The sequence below is a fragment of the Lolium perenne genome, chromosome 1 (assembly GCF_019359855.2).
Source record: "Lolium perenne isolate Kyuss_39 chromosome 1, Kyuss_2.0, whole genome shotgun sequence".
NCBI classification, from domain to species: domain Eukaryota; kingdom Viridiplantae; phylum Streptophyta; class Magnoliopsida; order Poales; family Poaceae; genus Lolium; species Lolium perenne.
Genome location: NC_067244.2, coordinates 72320355 through 72326370, shown reverse-complemented (window position 1 = coordinate 72326370; position 6016 = coordinate 72320355).

Sequence of the window (6016 nt, the reverse complement as noted above, 5' to 3'; positions counted from 1 at the left end):
CCACAGAAAGCCCGCATAACCGCTTTGCTAAAAGGTTGTACTAAGTCTTGCTGAGTCCCTGTACTCAGCTTTACATGCTTTTGTTTCAGAAGAAGTCGCTCCAACAGATGGTGGTTTCTAGTCGACATCGACGAGTAGCTTGGGGTTCCCAGGTGGCAGCCTGGAATCTATGGGCTGGGACGTCGCCGTTATGCTCCTGGCCTCTTAGGCCTTTTGCTATCTTGCTATGTCTAATAGCATAACTTTGCTTCCGTTGATTGATGTATGCCAGGTCAGTGACCTCTGCTTGTAATGCTTTGGTTCTTCGCTCAGTTATGAGCTTGTATTACTTTTTGAGTCGTAGAGTCACTGTTGTGTTACCGATTCTCTCACTGTAGTCTCTCGAGCTCTAGGTTAGGCTTATGTCAGACCAAGATCTGGTATTTGTCTAACCCTGATCTCGGGGGTGCCACAGGTTTTGGTATCAGAGCAGGACTGCCTGTAGGAAGCCCTTTCTACTGGTCGATGTTGAGTCTAGTGTTTGTGAAAACTATTTGAAACCTAAAAGTATTTACGAAAATCTGATTAGGCTTCTTTTTACTCCTTATCTGGTATCGCTCTAATTCTAAGGTGCCTTACCTTGTGTTGATTTGAAAGTTTTCCTATCTCTTCTAGTCTTTCAAACTTAGGTGCCTCAAGGGCATGTCGTTCCTAAACCAGTTGACCTAGGGCAGAGTTCTCTAGAGTCGTGTGTGTTCTTTGCATCCTCCTTGTTTTGTTTCAACAGAGAGATCTCTTTCCATCATGATTTCTCTATTTTGTGGGTTTCACATCATTCTGTTCTAGGCTTCGATGTACTTCGGAAGCTATGCATGTATTCTAGAAGCTACATAATGATCACTACCTCAGCAGTGTCCTCTGTGTCACTCATCTAGTGGTTACTTCTTTCTCGGGTTTTAACCCTTGGACTTGAACCGAAGGTCCCCGATTGTGCTGGATTCTATTGTATGAATCTTAGTACATGAAGCTGGCCTTTAACCCAAGATCCATTTCGTTGAACACTAGTGTTAATGTTGAAACATTACATCGGGATGGCTGAATTCAAATCAAGCTATCCTTCAAGCTTGTGGTTATTGTCGTGTTGAATTACGGCAATAAAGATCTTTCCTTTCCACTAGCTATCGCAGAGGTTCTTTCATCGAACCAAATGGATCACGACAAGAGTGCTCTTTGTGAGTCTCGCATCTATGTCTGTGACTCTGCCACACCTCCCTTTTCAGCACGAGTTTCCCAAGAGTGTTAACTTGTGCATCTACCTCTCAGGAATTCTGATCCTGATAGTGTTCTTTCTCTTTAGTTGCTTTCCGACCTTTGTCTACTAGCTATCAGCCAAGTTGTAAATGTGCATTGGTGTCTCTAGTGCATATTACTCCTGTGGTTCGTAAAGACATTCCATTTCAGCATGTCAGGAGAAACAAACTCCAGTACCTTGTCCATTTCTAGGACTTGGTCAAAGTGTTGTAATCCGCAGATTAAGAGGCCTCGTTAGCTTCTGTTCTGTTCTACCTTGGAGTATCACCCTCTTCTATATCATGAGGTCGTGCTTTGTCTCATGGCCTTATTGATGAAGTGATGCTCTTACATATCTTTACTCGCCCTTTCTCCGAGCTGTCTATGCTTGGGAATGTTGGGGTTTGCGTATTGATGTGGCCATCTGAGATTCTTAGCAATTCTCATTGCTTCGAAATCCAAGGACATTTGTGTCATTCTTAGCATGATTGGTTCGCTAATTACTAAGCGAAGTCCGATGGTGTTGCCAAGTCCGTTTATTCTGGCACATCTTCGGTCATAGAGTTAGGTTTATGCCGAAGCTCTCAAGACCATATCATATTGCTTTGTAAAGCAAGATCCCCTCTCGAATTCAGTGATATACCGGTGGTTCGTGATATTCTAGTTGTCTTTCTAGGAGTATCACCATGTTGTTACATGACCGTGTTGTCGAGTTCATGAGTACGTTGGTTCGTTCAACTACTCCTTCTCCAAGAACCGTGCTGGATAACCCTGGACTAGTTGGTTGAGCTTAATCAACAACTTGGAGAGTTGAAAGACAAAAAGGTCTATCCAACTTTGTTCCTTTATAAAGGGATGTCTAGTTTTGTTCGTGTTGAAGTCAGAAAGTATCTCCTTTATGGATATGCTATCATACCCATATCTGATTTGAGTTTGGGCTATCGTCAAATCAAACTCAGTTCCAAGGACTATCTTGATGATGCTTATACTCATGGTGCCTTGTCTGAGTATACCTTCATGTCCTTTGGTCTGACCAATACTTCTGCCTTGTTCATGCAAAATATGAGTTCCTCATTGGAGTATTTTGATAAGTTTGTTGTTGAGCCCTCAATGATATTCTTATTTCCTCCATGTTTAAAGAGGTTCATATTGAACAATTGGCACTACTATTGGAAAGTTTTGAGAACCATCCTTGTGTCATCACGAAGTATGTGTTCTGGATGTTGGAAATGATCTTCTCTGGTTCACGTGCATTTGCTGAAAGATGTCGCCGTGGATCTGAGTCGAGTTTCCTTTGTTTTCCTCGGGAATCATCGCAAGGCGGTCAGGCATGTGCAAAGTATTCTTGAAATGGAAGGTTGTTACCTCCATTCTTTGAAAAGTTTCTCTATGCACACCAAGCCACTTACTGGTTTGTTCAAAGAGAAGAAGCTTAATAGCTTCGATATCTTCTTTGATGTCCCCACAAGGACTCACTTGTGTTACATTGCAAGTTCATGTGCACGCACTTGCCTTTGGCAGTCGTAACCATATGGATTACACAATCTAGCTCAATCCTTTGGAGCTTGACATTGTGGTCCATATCTTGAGAATCTAGCGACTTTACCTTGGTGGTAACTGTTGAAAATTTTCATTCATACATTCTGAGTCTGAAAATATCTTTACACCTAACCTAAGCTAAATCTCAAGCGGCAATGATGGTTAGTGGTTCTCAAGGATTCATGGTATAGGTCTCTTTGTAAATCCGGCAGGATTGATGTCGTGGTTAACACAATTAGTCGGAAGACCTAATGCCAAGATTATTGAAGTAACAAGAATAACCACTCTCCATAAGGATCTTGTGCGACTTATTCTAGGAGTTGCCCTTATGATGTCTTTTCAATTCCGAAGCCTGACCTTCACTTGATGACCTATTGAAGGTTGGTCAATAGCCTAATATTGGTGTCTAGAACATCAAGGAGAACATTATAAGCAGAGTTGCTAAATGTCTGCTGGTCAATCCCTTGAAATCATTTCTCCGATGACAACAACTTCGTTCGGAGAAATTTCACTCCCCGGTGATCTTTGCTACGTCGATCAACAATGCTTTTCCCCTTCCTTTGGCTTATACCTGAAGTTCCAATCAATTCACACATTGTGTGAATTCATCAGTCATCTAGGCCCCAGCCTTTTGTGTAGACAATAATCGTTTCCTGTATCCTTGCCAAAGAGTGACTATGATGTTGAAGTCCAAAGTTGCTCTCGTTGGATAACCATATGTGCTTCTACAAGTCACCCTTTCTAAGAGTGCCACGTTATGATATCAAAGGCAGTTTAACTCTTCGCTACCTTGTCTCTTCGTATTCTTGCAAAGCGTAGAGCAATTGCCTACCAAAAGTTGAAACTTCTTCCGTCTTCTCCGTTACCTTGGCGTGTTTCATGGTTATCATCTCAAGAGATGTTTTTGAAACCTCCTTCCATGAGTTGACCATGAGATACTCGATCTTCGTGAAGATCCATCATTCCAGAGTTATTCCCTCTTTCCTTTAGAATGAAGAAAGCAAAATGAAGAGCTCTTCATGGTGCTGTGGGACAACTTCTTCATGGTGTCGTGGATCAACTTCTTCAACAAAGAAGATCGGTGTGATATCGACAAGCTCGTTGAAGACCGGTGTAGTCCTTGTTACTTTCTCTTTTCTTACCTTAGGAATCTCGGGGACGAGATTCTTGTAAGGGGGGTAGAGTTGTAACATCCCTGTTTTGCTAAACATAATTAGGAGTTGTTTGTGCATTCATGAGCATCATCTAAAATGCATTAGGAAAAATTTGCATTTCCAAAATGAAGTGTAAACCCTAAATTCCAAAGTTCTACCTCTATTTGAAATGTTTAAAAACATTCAAAATCTTGTTATGTGGTGTTCATGAATTGTTCAAAGAATACCACATAATATTTGTACAAAGTTTGGAGAGTTTCTGGGTTTTCAAAATAGTCCAAAACATCAAATATAAATGGTTTTAGCCCTGTTTTTATTTGTTTTCAAGAAAATAGAGAAATCCAGGGGGCTATGGGCAAAATCCCCTTTGTCCCCTTCCTCCACGCAGGCAAGCTGCTGCCTGGCAGAGCTCCGTCCGTCGATCCTGGCCGCGATGCGCGCCGCCGCTCGCCGCCCCTGGGAGGGGATAAGGCCTCCACGACGCTCTCTCGCTCGACCCTATCCTCTCCTGCTCTCCCGTGCTCTCTTTCTCTCCCTCTCTGTGAGCTCCCCCAAACCCTAGCTCCGGCCGCTCCTGCTCGCCGCCATTCCGGCCACCCCCGCGCCCAGCCGCGACCACCAATGGCTCCGCCTCCTCATGTTGCTCCTCCCCGTAGAAGGAATCGAAGAGGGGAGGCCCCAATCGGCCGCCACGACCTCGTCTTCCCCGCGGCCGGCGAGGATGCCGACGGCCACCGCGGCGCCTGCAGGCCTCCCCCGGCCTCGCTGAGCCTACCATGGCGCTCCTGGTGAGCTGCTGGTGCTCCTGCACCCCGTCACCCTCTCCCTCTCCCCCTGTGCTGGCCCCGCACCGTGGACCCGCTTCCGGCCGCCGCGCTGCTCGCCGTGGTCGCCGCTCCGGCGACCATCTCGGGGCGGCGCCGCCTTCCAGAGGTCGCCCGCGCCGAGGCGCGTCCAACGCGCCCGCTCACGCTGCCCCGCGCGCCTCCAAACGCCCAGGCCGTGCCCGACCTGGCCGGCCAGGCCATAGGCGACGTCATGCTGACGTCATAATGACGTCAGCCTCCCTTTTCTTTTTCTGTAATTCATTTTCTGAATTTGTATAAAATTTGTAAATTCAATATCTTTTTCATTTTAAATCAGAAAAAGATGTATAATATGTCAAATTGATCAGAAAAGTGAAACCTATCCATCTAAGCTATCATCATGCATAGTTAAACAACTTCAATTAACAATTTTGTTAGAATACCGAAGTACCACTTTATGGAAGTCATCGAAATGCAATGTTTTATGCATTCGAATTCCATTTAATTTGACCATGATGTATTAGGGTTAGTTTCAATAACTTTAACCTGTCATATCATCATCTTTGTTTGTGCATTGCATTATGCCATGTATTTAATGTTATTTGTATATTTCTAGTGTTTGCTTCTTCGCGATCGATAGAGCACGAGTCTGAGACAATGAAGATCAACCAACCTGATGATCAATTCTTGTCCACCGACGAACAAGTCAAGCATACATCGAAGATCCACTTTGGTTTGTCAGGGACAAAGGCAAGCCCTAGCCTGGTTCATATATGATTTTGAAATGCTTTTACTCTGGTTCCTACATATTGCATACGATTCAACTGTCTTTTATCGATAGGTAGAGTTACCCTATCTACTGCATGATCCACCCTTGTAGCCTCAAATACCCTGATCCACTGCTCCTAGCATAACTAGGTTTGGCATGTGTGCATCGGTAGAGCCTTTATATCTTTATGCTTAGCCATGCTTAGTTTGTTACGCTGCAACTCCGGTCTTCGGACGGGAGCCATACAATGAAATGAATCTAGCATGACAGGTTGACGTGGTAAGTATAGAGATGTTGATAAACATGATTAAAGGCTCAGACGAGAGGCCACATCGGGATGTGGTGGGTTGTTTCGTTTCTGCCGACCCTAGGAACTGAGTTCTCGCCTCTTGAACTAAGACTGAGCGTACAACCACGCGAGGCCCTATTATGGTACCCTCTCGACTCACTAACTTGCCTAGTAGATTCCATGAGTCACA